Raw genomic sequence first — 18,253 nt, forward strand, 5'->3', positions numbered from 1 at the left:
TAGAGACTTGTGGGACTTGCTGGACCACAAAGAGCAGAAAAGGGAGCAATTAATCCTAGTTTTACTTTTCAGAATCTATACATTTTCCAGTTGAACTGCTTTACCAGCCCATCAGTTTGTAGGTAATACACTAGGGGCATATGTGTTACAAGTTTTACACGTTTTTTCTTCCGCTGAAACTTACGTAAATTTTCTTCGTTTTTTTTGCACAGCTTTTTACACCGTTTTTTTTGGCAAATTTGTATTACACAGCATAATAAATATGCCCCTAAGGGTATATTTATCATGCTGTGTAAAAAGTGAAGTAAAATATTACCGGCGATGTTGCTTATAGCAGCCAATCAGATGCTTTGGTTTTCTAACTGTTGAAATCTAATTGCTGATTGGTTGCCCTGAGCAACATCACCGGTAATGCTTTACTCCACTTTTTACACAGTATGATAAATATACCCAAAAGGTTTCTATAGACTGTACCTTTAAAAGCACTCCCTTCATGAGTTTTGACATGAAATTGGTCCCTTGATCAGAAAGCATTATCTTAGGGAGCCATGCTCTTAAGAACAGCTCAAAACATTTAGCAGCAACTTGTTTAGCAGTAGCTGTTCTCAAAGGGAATGCCTCTGGGTACTGTGTGGCATAGTCAACAACTACTAAAATTAACGTGTAACCTTCCAAAGGGTCAACAAGATCCACAACCATGTTTTCAGAAGAAATATAGTGTACAGGGACAGTTTTGGACATATTTGGTTTGTTACCTGGCAGTCTAGCTACTGCACAAAAAGCATCAACGTCCTTGAAAATACCTGGCCAGAAAAACCTTGCAAGAATGGGGTCTAATGTTTTATCTCTGCCCAAGTGTTCACTTTAGAGAACTGTATGGGTTACACACAGCCCTTATTAACTCCCTAGGAAAAACCATTTGGTTGAAAACATCCCCTGTCTATGTATTCTTGTATACTCCAAATAACAAATCATAATGCATTTAAAAATGAGGGAAAAGATTAACACTTTCAGTTGCCCACTTTGACCCCAGTACCACTTTGTCATACAGTTTGGCCAACACTTGCTCCTTACTGTGCGTTTTTTTAAGTCAGAGATAGAGGACAGTGTTAAACAGACAACCCCTTTACTCTCCTAAAAATAAAATGCTCCAAAATGTTATTACTAGTGATGAGCAAATTTCGCCATTGGTGGAAAATTCGCAGCGGAGAAATTTATCGCGGTCGTGTCAAAAAAGGTGCAGTCGCGTTAAAATTGGGCACGGTCGCATCAAAATTGACGAGGGCGACAAAAAAATAGGTGAGGCAACAAAAAAGATGTGGGCGACAAAAAAATCATGCGACAAAAAAATCGAGCAACAAATGCGTTTCGCAAATTTTCTTGCCGTTTCGCGAGCTTTATGGTGAAGCGAAACGTAACAGATTCGCTCATCACTAGTTATTACCACACAACACGTTCCGAGCCTGTGAGGCTCTGGGGCCGATTCACTAAAGTGCGATAAATCATGCGCTATTTATAGCATGCAGTAAAAATGTTATCGCGTCTAAATTTTCGCGACTTTTCGCACGATTCACTATAAGCATACTTGCGCTATTTTACGAGCGATATTGCATGCGTTATTTGACTCGCGATTACTATTTTCTATTTACTGTTGAACGTGAAAAAAGAGTGGATTAACTTATCTAATATCAGCTGCAGCTTGTTCGGAGTAAATAAGATCATGGCAGTGTCATGGTAGAAGATCAAAATTTACCTGCAAGTAAAAGAAAAATAAGATCTGGAGACAGGAAGCTAAACATAGCTACAGGGCACAAGCTAAAATACATCTTTATAGACAACTGCAAAGCATACTCAACACTAACAGGAAGAGGAGAAATTCCCAAATAGACAAAACAGTAATTAAATAATTCTGACAACCATACTGCTTCATTTTTTGGTGCCTTTAAATGTATGCTAGGGATTCCTGGCTTTTGAAGAGTAACTATTGCTAATTAAAATATGTTTTCAGAATATTGAATATATAAACAAGACTAAGGCGCATGTAGATATACCTTTTTCTGTAAATTCTGGCATTTACTGAGTAACCAACATTGCAGCATAAACAGTACAAACAGGTGTTAGTCATCAAAGTCATTACTTAGCCTATCATCCCAAATATGCACGTTTTATGCAATTTCATGGTATGCATGGCTTTCAGAGTTGGAGTTGCTTCAATAGGACATGCTATGTACACCTATGTGGCACTGCCCATTTATGCCAGTTTAGTCCATGTGTGTGCTTAAGAGCATGCTCAGTATTCACCTTGTGATTTCTTACACTTTGGTCTCAAGGAGATCTGTTTACAAAAGGACTGTAGAAACCTTTAAGTTCTGTCTTATAGGACGAGTGATTAGTTATTGTGGTTTTTTTGCTTCACTATATTGATTCTCTTTTTGTTCCTGCCTTTGAAATGCCCTTTGACTTTGCCTACTTGCTGCTTACCCTTGACCTTTGCCCGTTTCCCAGATTTGCATGAATTCTGCCTGTCTCTTGACTTCAGCCTGTTACTTGGAACTCCTGCCCAAACCTCAGTCTTTCTCTTGGATTGCATTCTAGCCCCTCAGCTTCTTCCTCTTTACTATTCATCATCATCATCATCATCATCTGCTGTGTTCATGGTAAGGTTATTTCCTTTATCAAACCCATCTTTACATCTCCTGACATATTTAAAGATTTTAATAGCACATAAGATAGCCATACCTTTTTAGATCTGCTTCTTCGGCAATCTTTGCCTGATTTGGCCAACCAAGTGCAGGGCAGCAATTGCATCAAGCGTGCATGATTCAATCACTAGATCCAGTATTAATATTGTAATGTGTAAATATGTGTGCATATGTATATGATGCGGTCATAAGAGATTTTGGGTTTTTGAGGTGTCCTAAACCAGGAAAACCTAGTACCTTTATATCACAGAGATGCCATTTTGTTTCACCTACCATTGTGTATATTTTTATTGCATTTACTTCCTACAAGACAGTTTGTGTGCAGAGTGTGGATTATTATTTCAATCAGACATAGATTGTAGCCAGAAAACCCTGTTTTTCAGTATCAAAGAAACTAGGTTCTCTTCAGCTGTGTTCATGTTACATTCCATATAACAGTGTGGGCTTGTTAGGATGCTCTCATATAACATAAACTTCCCTTCATTAACCCAGATGAATACTTCAGTGACTGTTACTCAGATAGCATTGCTCTTGGAGAAACATGTAAGAAAACATTTTTTAGTAAAGGCAAGGGTTTTTTTTGGTCGCATCTGATACACTTTAGCTAGTTATTTCTTTACTGATGCATTCTTTTTTTTCTACAGGACAATGTAATATCTGGACATAGAATTGGATATCTTTGCTCCTTGTATAAGAGCTTAATCCTGTAGTTGAAATGTTTGATTTAAGAAAGTGGGGCTTCTTCTAGCCTACTATTTTAATTTGGAAGAAGTTGGGAGATTCTGGAAAGGGCAATTGAAGTTCTAGTTTGGATTGGGCAGTCTCACATTCTTGGTCTAGCAGTTCTCTGTGGTTATATATGTGTGTTAGCAGTTTAAATTCATTTCCTCTGACTTTTTGACAACAATTTTAAAAGGAAAAAAACAATGTTTGGACAGATGATTCTGATTTCCCAAATCTGATCGGATTATACAAATTAATGAATCATGTTGTTGGATCTATACGTTAGGCAAGAGACCCTGAGGAAATATCTGTCAAAGTTCTTACATGGTAAATATTTGTATCTGCGTAGAATTTTTCTAACACTTAGGGCTTTCTATAATCTTTGTAACACTGAACTGAATGATTGCACTACGTTGAGAAAACAGCTGCTTATGGCTTAGTTTGCAAAGAGATAAATAGCTATGCATGCCTTCTATGATGTATTGAGATATTCTTCCCTCGTGCTACAAAATATAATGCATTTTTAGGAATGCTCGGAGATTGAAAGCAGGATCAATGGCAGCTCGCCGCGGAAAGTGTATTAAACTTGAGTACAGCGGTTAATGTTGGAAAACAAAATGCTTTACAGGATGTAAACGGGGAGTCATTTGCTGACAGTGTTTCCAGCAAAAAAGTACATGGAAAAATGACTACCTTCTGTGGTTAGCTATGTATAGCCTCAGGCTGTTTGAGATTAGTTTTAGATTCATACACTGTGGACATTCATTGACCATGATGGTTCAACCTTTGTACATATCCAACAAAGGATTATTTCCCCTAGGCATAGTTTTTTTTTTTCAATCACATTTCCACAACTCCATGAATACACCAGGGGACTTAGTGAAGAAACACCTTTCTACAATATATACAGACTATAGGGCTACTGATGGCTTCTGTACTTTTTTCCATTATGGAAATGCATCTTGTTTAGGACTAAGGCACGCACAGTAAATACAGGTGAAAGACTACCTTCCCTCACAGTAAACCATACAAAAAGTATTCTGCATATTTAGACTTTATAACAATCACAATACAGTGACTGAGAAAGTTTAGCCTGGAACAAAGCAGTTTATTTGGATAGGGTGAAAAATAGGGGCAGCATGGTACTGGAATCATAGGGGCACATTTACTAATCCACGAACAGACCGAAAACGTTTTTTCGGAATGATCGGTATTTTTGCGACTTTTTCGTCGCTATCGCAACTTTTTCGTATGTCCCGCGAGTTTTTCGTCGCCGTTACAACTTTATTGTATATTTTCCGCAACTTTTTTGTCGCTGTCGTGAAAAAATCCGATTTTTTCCCATTCGGGATTCGGATTCAAGGATTAGTAAATGTGCCCCATAGTGTCAATGCCTGTGTGAAATACGTACAGTAAAATAAAATTCTTAGAAGCATAGACAAGCCAAAAATGTCCAAGGCAAGCACCTGGCTAGCAGTCAATCTCTAGAAAGGGGTGTGCAATAGTAATGAGTAAATCTGTTCCATTTGTTCGACCTCACGAAAATTAGCAAACCTTCAGAAACATTCGCAAAATGGTGAAAAATTCCCAAAATGTGATTTTTTTTTTACACGAAACATTTTTTTGAATGCACCTATTTTGACAGGATCATGCCCTTTTTTATGTGATCACGCCCATTTTTATGTGACCCTGACCAAATTGACGCGACTGTGTCTATTTTGATGCGGCAAGGCCCATTTGGACAAGACAGCAACATTTTTTTGACACATACACAAACTTTTCCACAGCAAAATTTTGTGCGCGTTTTGCAAAAGAATTCACTAAAGCCAAAATGTAGAATTTCGCTGCAAATCCATGCCTGGCAAAAAAATACACTCATCACCAATGTGCAACAAATTAAAAACTGGAAGTTTAAAGTTCTAGTTCTTACTCTGAACATGCTTGTGGGCCAGAACAGCACAAGGGATAACTGGGATTCAGGCGAGATGGCAGTGGATGGATTAGTACCTCGGGCTAGAGCACTTTCAGAAAAAAGAAACAGCCTAGGGTCCAAGGTTAGCAATTATATTCAAAGTAGGGTTGCAATCTTTCTTTGTGACTGTGAGAGGTGCAATGGTGATGTTGAATGGGTGGGGCTATAATGCAAGGGGGCCAAACAGCAAGCAAATTGGAGCCAATAGAGCAAAAATTCAGTGAGTTTGGTGGGTGACAGAGGGGAGGATAGAAGAGGGCTGAGCAGGAATTGGGGATTGGAGCTGGAGTGGGCAGAACATCATACATTGCAAAACAAATACATTGCCAATATATTTGTAGTACCAATACCAGCCCTAAGTATACATAGTATACCTAAGAATATATTGTTTAATATATACAGATACTGGCTTTATTACCCAGCATGTTTTGTAGTGTTAAACATGCCCTAAGGGAGTGCTTGTTAGATTTTCTTAGTTCAATTACCCCATGGTACTTAAGGACCAACTTTTGGTTATGGCCCCATTAGCTCATAATGGGTTTACGAAAGAGGAAAATTATCAGTCATTCAGCTATATATAGGACATCAAATTCACACTTTAAGGCTAATGCCACACAGGTATGATTGTAGGCCTGCAAAAAACATGCAGGACCAGAATAACACCATGTTGCATTAGCCTAATTGACTTTCAGGTGTATTTATGAGCAGGGCCAGAACTTGGAGAAGACAGCCCCATCATTGTGCCCTAGGCACATGCTAAAACCTTGGGTTAGGGAAATTTCAGTAGAATGAGTAACCAGCTGGCTTGCCTTGGTAGCACTTGGAGCTGGGGCCAGCTCTGTTTAGGAGAAAAATTAGGCTTTCACACTTACCCCAACTGGCTTTCAAAAAAAAACCAAAACTATAATTGAATTCCAGTACAGGTATAGGACCCGTTATCCAGAATGCTCGGGACCAAGGGTATTCCGGATTAAGGGTCTTTCCGTAATTTGGATCTCCATACCTTAAGTCTACTAAAGAATCAATAAAATATTAATTAAACCCTATGAGATTGTTTTGCATCCAATAAGGATTATTTATATCTTAGTTGGGATCAATTACAAGGTACTGTTTTATTACTACAGAGAAAAAGGAAATCAGTTTTAAAATTCTGAATTGTTTGATTAAAATGGAGTGTATGGGAGACGGGCATTCCGTAATTTGGAGCTTTCTAGGTAACGGGTTTCCAGATAAGGGGTCCCATACCTGTAGTTTAAACCTTTCTGGATAAGGGGTTTCCAAATGGCAGATGCCATACATTCAATATATCAATTTAATAAAGCTGAAATGTAGCAGCCACAGTGATTCTTAAAAGAGTTAATTTCTTTCCCTTAATCCCAAGCGGTGTTTTAGACCATAAATCCCTTATTGTGTTTCTCTGATGGTTATTAGTTATGCATACCACCCTGTGAATTTCCAGCAGTGAAAATAATAGAGGAATTTCATTCAGGTACAATAATTAGTAGTTTACACGAAAAGCAACTACAATTTATGTGTGCTCAATCACAAAGCATATTAGACATTTTAGTTTAGTGTCAGTCTCTCAGGGTTATCAAGACAAATTATACTGAATTGTGTCATTTTAACTGTGAAGCAATGCTTACGAGTTCCCGACAGGTATTTACTTTACCTAGAAGCTCAGAAAGCCTTGAATTTCCATGGCTTCTGGTTTTCAGCATGAAGCCTGCAACTATTTAAATAAGATATAATGCAATTTATAAATATATTACATTTGACTGGCATTATTATTATTATTATTATTACTTTTGCAAAGACTGTAAGCAATGCACACCCATCATTTTCCCATGAAGTTACATGTACATTTCTATATTTAATTCTAGATTTGGCAGCTAGTTAGTGTGGAACTCAAAACATCAGAAAATGCTATTTACATGACAATACAAAGTAATTATGACAACAATGTAAAAGAAAGAGATGTACGGTGCATTTGTCTTCTAAACTTTATTCATAAACAGAATGCAGATTGGCTGCAGTCTCTGTACATTCCCAAATGGGGCACAATGAGAGCCTGTTTCTCAGAGTGAAAATTTAGGAAGTTCTTGTGCAGAAATGACAGACGTTTATAGAAAATATTAACAGGGAATGTTTTTTCAGCTGGTCTTATTTGCTAGAATAGCTATAAATTTGCAGCAGTGCAGTAATATGTTATAAGCAGTCAGACAGGTATCTAGTATAACTGAAATAATGACTGGTTGCTATGCATTGCTGTACCAATTCTAGCTTGCATCTCTACTGACAAGGCACTGTTTTATTATTACAAAGGGCAAAATAATTAAGGTATTTTAATTAAATTAATGGATTACAATTATTTTAAGAAAATGTAAATATTTGCTTAAAATGCAGTCTATGCGAGATTATCTTATCTTTATTCTGAGCTATGTGGATAAGGGGTTCCTGGATAAATGATCCCGTACCTGGAAATTCAAATATGCCTGTAATACTTAGCTCTATTGTTCAATGCTTTACTAACATTGCCTGAAACATCTGTAATAAGGGCATCATAATAGGGTAGAAATGCAGCTCAGACGAGAGTAAAACCTTATCAACACCAAACGACTATGTGTATTGTCCTTAGGATATAATTTCCTTTTAATATGAATATATCTGAACAATAGCATATTCAGGGATCCAATAAGCCATTGCAATTTGTTGTAGTTCAGCAACAGCAGCAGGCTAGCTATCTAGATGTAAAATCAGCAGGAATGTTCAGCTAATACCATACTACATATTCTGGGCGCTATTTATGTTTACAGGATTAATCCTTGAAACATAGACTTTTCTCCATGGGAAAATAATCAGGAATGTGTCATTTCTCCAAACCGAAATCAGCTGCCACATACCAGATCTAATTAAAAGCTCCTGAATAAAGTAGTTAAATATTACACACAAATGCTCTCTTCATTTTATGCAATCATAGAAATGGGGGTACAAGAAAATGATAGTTGCCCCATACGTGCATTGGCTGCTTTGCCTATAGACTCAGATTCTACTGGAAGTGGCAAAGAGGTTCATAGGTACTTTTTTCCATACAGGTTGAGCCAGGAAAGATTAGGGGGCTGATTTACTAAGACACGAATTCCGACCGAATTGGAAGAATTCCGATTGGAAAACGAACATTTTGCGATTTTTTCGTATTTTTTGCGATTTTTTCGGCGCCTTTACGACTTTTCGGAAATTATCGCGACTTTTTCGTTACCAATACGATTTGCGCGAAAAAATGCGAGTTTTTCGTAGCCATTCCGAAAGTTGCGATTTTTTCGTAGCGTTAAAACTTGCGCGAAAAGTTGCGCTTTTTTCGTAGCGTTAAAACTTAAAAGGCGTGACGTTTTGCGCAAGTTTTAACACTACGAAAAAATCGCAACTTTTTGCGCAAGTTTTAACGCTACGAAAAAATCGCAACTTTCGGAATGGCTACGAAAAACTTGCGTTTTTCCGCAAAAATCGTATTGGTAACGAAAAAGTCGCGATAATTTTCCGAAAAAATCGCAAAATACCGATCATTACGAAAAAATAATAACTTTTACATACTGATCAGATTTACTAAGCATTCATAAAGATAATAGATATATGCATATACTTAGGTACAAAAAAGTTCACATTTGGACAACTGTATACTAAAAAGTTCCTAAATGAAAGTCCATACAGCATTTCATGATCCATTAGTCAAGTGGAAAAATGTCTGTTCAGGGTTATGCACAAAATCTGTCGTTTTCTTTAATTTTGCTATGAATATCTTTCTTTTCATGTACGTTTTCCTTACAATGCTTTGGCATAAGGTATTTTGTCAAATAAAACTATAGTTTTGTTCATGTAACTGGGAGTTGCCATGTTGTCTTGGAGGAAATGAATGGCATCCACATACTCCAATGAAGCCTCTCATTAAAGTGTTTAGGCACAAAACGATGATAATGCCCTTTTCTGCATGCACGTAGGGACTGGAAAGTGCATAATGCCGAAATGCAGTATAATTTGCTTGTGCTGTTATATTGGGACACAGTTTACAACCAGATTCATCGCTGCAGTAAAGACAGGGCACTGAGCGAGCGCGCACCGAGGAGTGGAAGTGTATTTCCTACAGTCAAGTGACATTAAGAATCTATCTGAAGGACCTGTTTGCTTAACAGAAAGAAAGGATTGTGATAGGCACACACCTTGTAACTAAACTAACTGGGCCTCATTTGATAAAGCTTCTAAATCCTTGGGGTGAGAGTGACAGTTTACTGGCTTTGGGCTTTATCTCCTGCCAAATACTTCATGCTTGTGGCATTCTTTGTTTATGCTTCAATACCATGTCCTCCTCTGGGCTTCAAACAGAAGGGACCTGTCTGTAAGTGTTTTGGTTGTGGTGTTAGAGGATCTGAATATGCTGAAGAGCATGCAAGACTGCCCAGGATGTGTTTCATTCAGTCTCTCATCTTCTGTCCCTTTTTTTCTGATTGTCATTATTGCCTTGGAAAGCAGCACATCTGGAATAAAGGGGCAGCAGAGCCCAAATGAATCACGGAAATGGTGCACAAAGCACAACGTACAACACATTATATACACATCAACTTTAACTGAAAAGCAGCACGGAAATTTTTCGACTGTAATGGTGGATATTAGCGGTGCTTGAGTGTTGCAAAACACCTGGGTGTTGTGTAACTAATGTTATGCCATTGTTCTTCTGCTCATTCCACACATGAGCCCTATATACTACATGTAACTCCTATTCCTAAATGAGCTATGGCGATTGACATATGGTATATTTGTTTGAGGGGTTGCTAGGAACAAATGAGACATTTTTTTGGATCCTTTTATTGTAGTTGTCAGTGTTTTTTGCACACACTTATCACTTCTGTCCAATCAGACGGCACATAAAAGGCATACGGAAGATAGCAAGAAAAAAAACATTAGGCAGACTTGGTTGGGAATCACTAGAGGAACAGAATATGCCTATTCTGTTAACACTTAGGGCAGATTTATCAAACTGTGAGTTTAGAGATTAATAAAAAAATCACCCACGTTTAGTTCATTCTACTGGATTTTTAGAAGCATTTTTATCAAATAGTGAATGCTAAAGTTCACCATTGATAAATATGCTTCTATAATCCAATAGGAATGAATAGAACATGGGTAAATTTTTATGTATTAAGCTCTGAAGTTATTGATTTCATTATTACATTATTTTATGTATTAAGCTCTGAACTCACAAGTTTATTTTTGTCTCCCCTTAAAATCTTCATATCCAAAATTTAGACAAATTCATTTTCCTGCATAAAGTGTATATATATTTAACAGCAGCTTCGCATGTGCCAGAAAATCAGTACTGTCATGGGAACCAAGTGCCATGTGAGAGACAAAGAAAGTAACAAGAATGCAGATTCTTTGATTTTCCCAAATGTACACAATCCTCCACTAGGTGGCAAAGAGATTCGTAGAAACAAAACAATGAAGAGATTTCAAATAAATAAATAGCTAAATCATTTTGCACCCATTGCACTATCTGCGGCAGTGCTTTAGTGGCCTTTAGTCCATAAAAGATGCAATAGATAAGTAAAGGGCAAATACCAACACAAGGAAATATGGACTAATATTTCTGCTGCTGTAAATGCATAGATATTAGAAGTCACTTACAGGTTGTGAAACCTGAGAAAGACAGGAGCTGCAGCTTAAGTACCTGTGTACGAGTCACACACATCGATGCTGTACTGTATCATTGGTACATTTTCTCTTGCAGTTACTGTGAGGTCGCTCTGTGTAAATGAAAAAATATGTTAAATCTTATTATCTGCTTCAGGGGAATTCTTGCTTTAATATTGCTGTCTCGCTGATCTTTCATGCACCCTACCCCTTCCAATAAACTCATTGGCTTTAATAATTACTCACATATGTCAAACAGCCCCTGCTCTAAGAACTTATTCACCTCTGCTTGCTTTGCCTCAGTTTAGGGGGATATCCAACTCTCAGGGTACATGTGCAGGGCAGGTAGAGGTAACACTGACAGAAGAACTAGGCACAAGGTGTTCTTCATTCCATTCATAAATGTATGAATAAATGTTCATAAATGTTCACTCTACTAAACACTGTTGCTGGTAGGGGCAAAGCTGCTCTACCCCTCTGCTAGTGGTCTGTTAAATGAATTCTAGCGTGACTAGAAATTAGTGCACTAGTATAGCAATTTTACCAATTCTGCCATTATACTAATAAATTATTTGTTGTTATAGTGTCCTCTGTGAGAATTCTACTCTGGATAAATAATAAAATAATGTGTATGCTTGAATTACAGTGGGTAAACTGATTAAGTGTGTAAATTATTTTAGCAGGCATATTTTAGGCAATCACAGAGAATTTAAATGTTTTTCTTTGTGTTTACATGGAGTCCACACAGAGTACATACAGATACTGACCGAGAAAAGAGGTAAAGGGGGCCCTGCTCATTAGAGCTTATGACAAAGGACCTTCTACAGAGAAGTGATAGCATCCCAAGGATAGCCTAGAACACATGGCAAGATAGATGCAGTGGCAATTTTATGTATTATACTGCTGAAAGCATGAGTAGTTAATTGTGATAATGGTAGAAGAAATACAGTACCAGGCACATGTTAAATATCCAAGAATGCATGGCAGGATAAATACATAGGCAATGTTATGTATAATAACCCCAGAATACTAGAAAGCAAAAACACAGTGCCAACTTCATCTTTAAAAAACACATGGCAGTGAAACACAGTGCCTTTAAAGAACACATGGCAGTAGATAGTTAGAGAGGCTTATCCTACCCAAGCCTTAATTAAAATCTGCCTACTGGAACTAGTGAAATGCTTTAACTAGAACCAGAGACTCAGAGACCAGAATAAACGTCCCAGACCATTTTTCCTTCTCCACCAAACTTTATAGCCAGCACTCTGTATGCAGGCAGATATTTCTCTCCTGTCAATTCCAGACTTATAGGTCAGACTGTCAGATGGGGAAGATCGATTCAGACAACACATTTCCACCATTATATAACTCTAGTTGCTTCTTGACATTGTGCATGGTGATTTAGGCTTACCTTATGTGCAACGGCTTGCCCATAAAAACATAATCCTGACTATAGTTCTTCTGCTGACATTGCCTTTGGAAACAGTTTAGGAGTCAACAGTGAGTGTTCCAACACAGGAAGAGGCAAAATATTTAATTCTGAGAAAATGGAGGGACGCCACAAAATGTGTAAAGCGTAAGATGTGTTAATAAAACTCTGAATATTGATGTACTGTGCTTTTAATGAAACAAATAAAAGTGATATTTTGAGTTAACATCTGCCCAGGGCACGAGTGAAGTTGCAACTTCAAATGCTTCTGGTCGTGGCATGATATACCAGTGAGTGCTCCTACCCTATGAAATTTTGCAGTGCTGCAAATTTTGGGCGTAGTCCTGCACTGACTGGGTGTCAAAACCCTGAATGGTTTTGTGTAGTGATGGGCAAAAATATTCGGCAGGTGTGGATTCGTGACAAATTTCCGTGTTTCGTCATTTGCAGATTTTTTTTGGAAAACAGGCCACAAAATTCACTGCGGAAAATTCACTGCGTGTCAAAAAGAAACCTTTATAGGTTTTTTGAGATGTAGATTTATGGATTTAATTAATTGATTAATCAAGAGATCACGATTTTGTTTTTGTTTTGTGGTTTTTTTTGTGGTTGAAGAAAAGAATTGTCTTGCGTCAAAAAGAATTGTCTCTCATAAAAAGAATTGTCACAGTTAAAATGTATTGTCACGCAGCAAACATATTGTGGGGCATATTGTTGCATGCGTCAAATGTTTTTTTTTGGACGTGCAACATTTTCCCTGTTGATAAATTTTTCAGCAAAACGAAACGGGACAGATTCGCTCATCACTAGTTCTGAGTACAAATAATGGGTTCTTATCATTTCTAGCAGTTGGTCAACCCCAGAATGTGGGTTAGACCTAGTGCTGGCACAAGGGTGCTTCTAGCTGCTGTTCAACGCCACAGTATGGGTTGGACTGAGCTGGGTTTGACCAAGTGCTGGCTATTTCTTTTTGTGTCTGAATGGTGCTTGAATGGTTGGTATACTATGCTTGTTCAACAACTCATCCAATCCCCTCTTAAAGGCATTAACAGAATCTGCCATTACAACATCACTAGGAAGGGCATTTCACAACCTCACTGTCCTCACCATGAAAAACCACCTACGCTGCTTCAAATGGAAGTTCAGTTCCTTTAATCTAAAGGGGTGGCCTCTAGTGCATTGATCTTTTTTATGGGAAAACACAACACCCCCTATCTACCTATAATCCCCTCTAATGTACTTGTACAGAGTAATCATGTCCCCTCGCAAGCGCCTCTTTTCCAGAGAAAACAACCCCAACCTTGACAGTCTAACCTCATAGCGTAAATCTTCCATCCCCTTAACCAGTTTAGTTGCAGTCTCTGTACTCTCTCCAGCTCATTAATATCCTTCTTAAGGACTGGAGCCCAAAACTGCACTGCATACTCAAGGTGAGGCCTTACCAGAGACCTATAAAGAGGCATAATTGTGTTTTCATCCCTTGATAACATAACTGCACTGCATTCTGGGCAGTTTGCAGCCTTTTTACACTTTCTACCCTGACCCACCCTTTGTAAACGAGACCTTCAATATTTTTTCCACTGGGAAATGGGGAAATACTTTTTTACACTGCACATATTTTTCCTTTAACATTTTTTTTTTACATTAACCAAATATGTCCTAATCGTTGCTTCCTACAGGTATGGTTAGAACTGTATGTAATATGATACAGGTGTTTTTCAATAACTTGTTTACTCTTTTCATAAAACAGGTTTGGGGGAACCAGGTCACCCAGATCTGTAGGCCTCTCATGCCTACCCATCCAATAGACTTAGGATGCCTAGCAGACAACAGCATTCCTTTATAAACCTATTCAACTGTTGGAAGCTGAACCTTGTCCAATTACAGTGTGGTGTGATCCTAAGCTTCAGAAGCTATAGGGCCATATATTAAATGGGAACCAGCAATGTGACCTGGCAGCTTCCCTCTTCTGACAAGGGGGCATGTAAATGTGACAAACTGCACTGAAATAAACAGACCCAGAGACAGGTAACTAGGACTTCCCTTGGTGAACCCCACACAATACTGAATCACCATGTTTGTCTCCAAAACACTTCAGTGCGCAGGTGCGTAACCTATACTGAGATGTATAGCCAAATAAGATAAACCATAACAAGACCTAGTAAATAAAGGCTAATAATAATAATAATAATAAAGTATTCATATCATAAGCAGTAAGTGACAACAGCTTATTCAAGGTCATTCAATACATTTTATATCAGAACTTGGATTATACAGCTGTATATTTAAGCTTATCAATAGAACAGACATTGAAGTGTGCAATGAAATTTGACCCAGGATTCTATTGTAGACAAGTTGTTATATTTGGAAGACCCATTTGGTGAATGTAGTAGAAATGACAAACCAATCATTAACAGGTTTTTCTCTAAATGCTTGGATTTATTCTCTTAGTGCTTGTTCAATATCTATAAACCCATTAATCCAGTCAACAAAAGGAAGCAGAACATTTGTTATCTGTATCTTTCTAGTTTTATCCTTCATTCATCTTGCCTTACAACTTTACTGATGATCACAGGTATTATAAAACAGTTCATTAGCCTGCTTTGGAAGCCATGGGAATGCTTCTGCCAAACATTATAGCATATAGATATATATATTTCTAATGTACATTCCTAATAGAGAGTCAGTGTTAACACTGCAACTGTCAATGATGAACTCTTTAAAGTAAATGAGTCTTGTCAGTCTGATGTGCAACTGTCACCTGTGTGTGACATAATATAATGGGAAATGATATTGAACAACATGCATTTGGCACTAAATTGTTAGCGGGTTTTAGGTTTGACAGCAGCACGTTTATTGCTTTAATCCCAAGGTCTTTTAACCTTGTTTGACATAAATTGAGGTTGGCTTTTGCATAAAAAACTCCTCTCCACTCTCCTTTCCTTTATCTAAAACTGCTTTTAACAATTTATGCCTGTGTATTAGACACTTATATTGAGTGACAAACAGAAAAAGGGTCTATTAAATTTGAAGGAAAAATGGGCCATGTTACATTGAGCAGAATAAATCTTTTTTTTGCCAATTTGTCTTAGATTTTCTCAGGTGCATTTGAAATGTATGATATAGTGTATTAAAATAATTATAAAATAATATACACAAATGATGACGCAATAACAGAAGCCTTGGTAATTTAATGCCGAGTAAAGCTTGGATTTCTAGGCTTTGTTTTATTACTTCTAGTGGGGAAAGCAAAAAGTTTACATGCATTGGAGTTTTAAACTCATTTCAGATATCAAAACGGGACGTTTGCCCTAAAATTAACTTTTAGTATCTCACAGATGGACTTATGGTAACAAATGTTTAACTTATTATTTGTTTTGTATGTTTAGCCTTTTTACCACCTATTTACAGCCATTCCTTCCAGACAGGTTCCTATCCATCCTTCATTCTGATTCTGAAACTGTTTTCTGGTAAATCTAGTAGCTTTTGCCAGTTTGTCAAACTTCCCCTATTTATAAAACTGAAATAGAGATATTGCATTCCAGTGTGACTGCAGGCTTGTCTACTTACGCCTGTTTTACTCTTATAAAGAACTTTGCTATCCACTTCAACTTTAGTAATGGTGAAATGACGTGTTCAGCTCAGACCTGATGAAATCCAGTTCCTATGGAAGAATGAAGAGCTTCAATTGAGTAAAGTGTTCTGCACTTTATATACCTCCAAAATATATATATAAGGACCAGCCCTGTGTCTGATAATGTATACAGGTATGGGACCTGTAATCCAGAATGCTCAAGACTTGGGGTTTTCCAGCTAAGGGGTCTTTCGGTAATTTGGATCTCACCTTAAATCTAGTAAAAAAACAATTTAAACATTAATTAAACCCAAGAGGATAGTTTTGCCTCCAATAAGAATTAATTACATTCAAGCTGGGATTAAAGGAGAAGGAAAGGTAAAAATCACTGGAGGGTGCCAAATGTTAGGTACCCCCCAGCGATTGTAATTGATTAAATGATACCCCAGGTTAATGCTCCTGTTAGGAGAAAACCGCACCAGGCTGGCGAAGCTGCAGCGAGAGTTTCTTCTATCTTCTGAATCCTGGGGCCAGAACTTTTCTATTAAAGTTTGGCTTTTCACTCTACTGCGCATGTGCAAGCGGCACAAAGACAAAAGAAGGAAGAGGAAACGCTCATTCGCAGATACCCCGGGCTGGTGCTGTTTTCTCTCACAGGAGCACCAGCCTGGGGTATAAGGAAAGTCACTGGGGGTGCCTAACATTTTGGCACCCCAAGTGACTTAGGCTTTTGTATAGTACAATGTACTGTTTAATTATTTCAGAGAATAATAAAAAAAAAAATCGATTTTAAAAAATTAAATCATTTGATTAAAATGAAAGCTGGTCTTCTTATGATTCAGAGCTTTCTGAATAATGGGTTTCTACATAAAAGATCCCATACCTGTATTATTTTTGACCGCAAACACACATATATATATTTTAGGGCAGTGAATAAATTACTCAGTTTTTGTTCCGTGCTGGTAATCTGTCCATCTGATCCTGATTATGATATTCTAACAACCATTTAGCAACTTCTCCAGCTCAAAGAAGTAAATCTGACAATACAGATAGGAGAAATATTTATCTGCAAGGAACAACACAGCCGCCTTGCCATGTTATTCTATAGGACTGTTAATCAGTGAGATATTTTAGACACTGATTAATCAGCTTCATGGAGCACCATACAGGAATGTCTTATTTATCTTATGTGGGGAAAAATAAGACCTTTTAATGAATATACATCATACTGTTTATATTAAGGAACAAGAGAATTTTCAAACTATGCCAAGAAGTTCACACAGTCGACTCTGCATTCCTTGCAAGGAATTTTTTAGAACTTCAGATATGGATATTTGAAAAGAGAACATTCATCTTGATTTTTAAAATGTGGAGGATTAAAAATCACTGCATTGTAACATCCATCTAATGTGTTTGTGGCTGTTTATAGGACTAACCAAAGAATTAGGAATGGAACTTGTATGAGCTCTGACAGTGGAAAATAATGTAGGAAGCATCACCCATTCAGGGGAGATTAATGACAGGGTTTATAGGTTACATAGGAGGTAGTTGTGGGTCTATGTATATGCAATGCTGAACAAAGCAGATTTGTTTTTCAGCATTGACATGCATGTGTACTTGAACTCTCTGGATCAACAGAAGAGAGTTAATAGTGTGCATATAAAATGGAACAACCTGGGCAACGGCCACCTTTTTACTGATTCATGTGATTTCCATGTGCCATTCATGCTTTCCTTCATGAGAAAGTCAAGGTTGCTGCATATGATTCAGTAGGTTTAAAGGTTTATTGACTTTTCAAAACAACATAAATAAGAAATCTTTTTTTTTGTTTGTTAAACTGAGTTATTATATTTATCCTTTTATATAATGGCAACATGTTCCGCAGTGCTTATACATTCACATCAGTCCCTGCCCCATTGGAATTTACAATCTAAGGTCCCTATCACATTTTTCAAATACACTATGGTAGGATTTTATCAGGAGCCAATTGACCTGTCTGTATGTTTTTGGAGAAGGAAGCCTAAGTACCCAGAGGAAACCCACACAAGTGTACACAATTCCTTGCATGTAGTGCTCTGGGTGAAATCAAATCTAGGACCTAAAAGTAAAATTATAAGAAGAATTGAATCTATTTTATTATAAACACTCGCAGGAACCCTATTGCCTGATATGCT

The sequence above is a fragment of the Xenopus tropicalis genome, chromosome 4 (assembly GCF_000004195.4).
Source record: "Xenopus tropicalis strain Nigerian chromosome 4, UCB_Xtro_10.0, whole genome shotgun sequence".
Lineage (NCBI taxonomy): Eukaryota > Metazoa > Chordata > Amphibia > Anura > Pipidae > Xenopus > Xenopus tropicalis.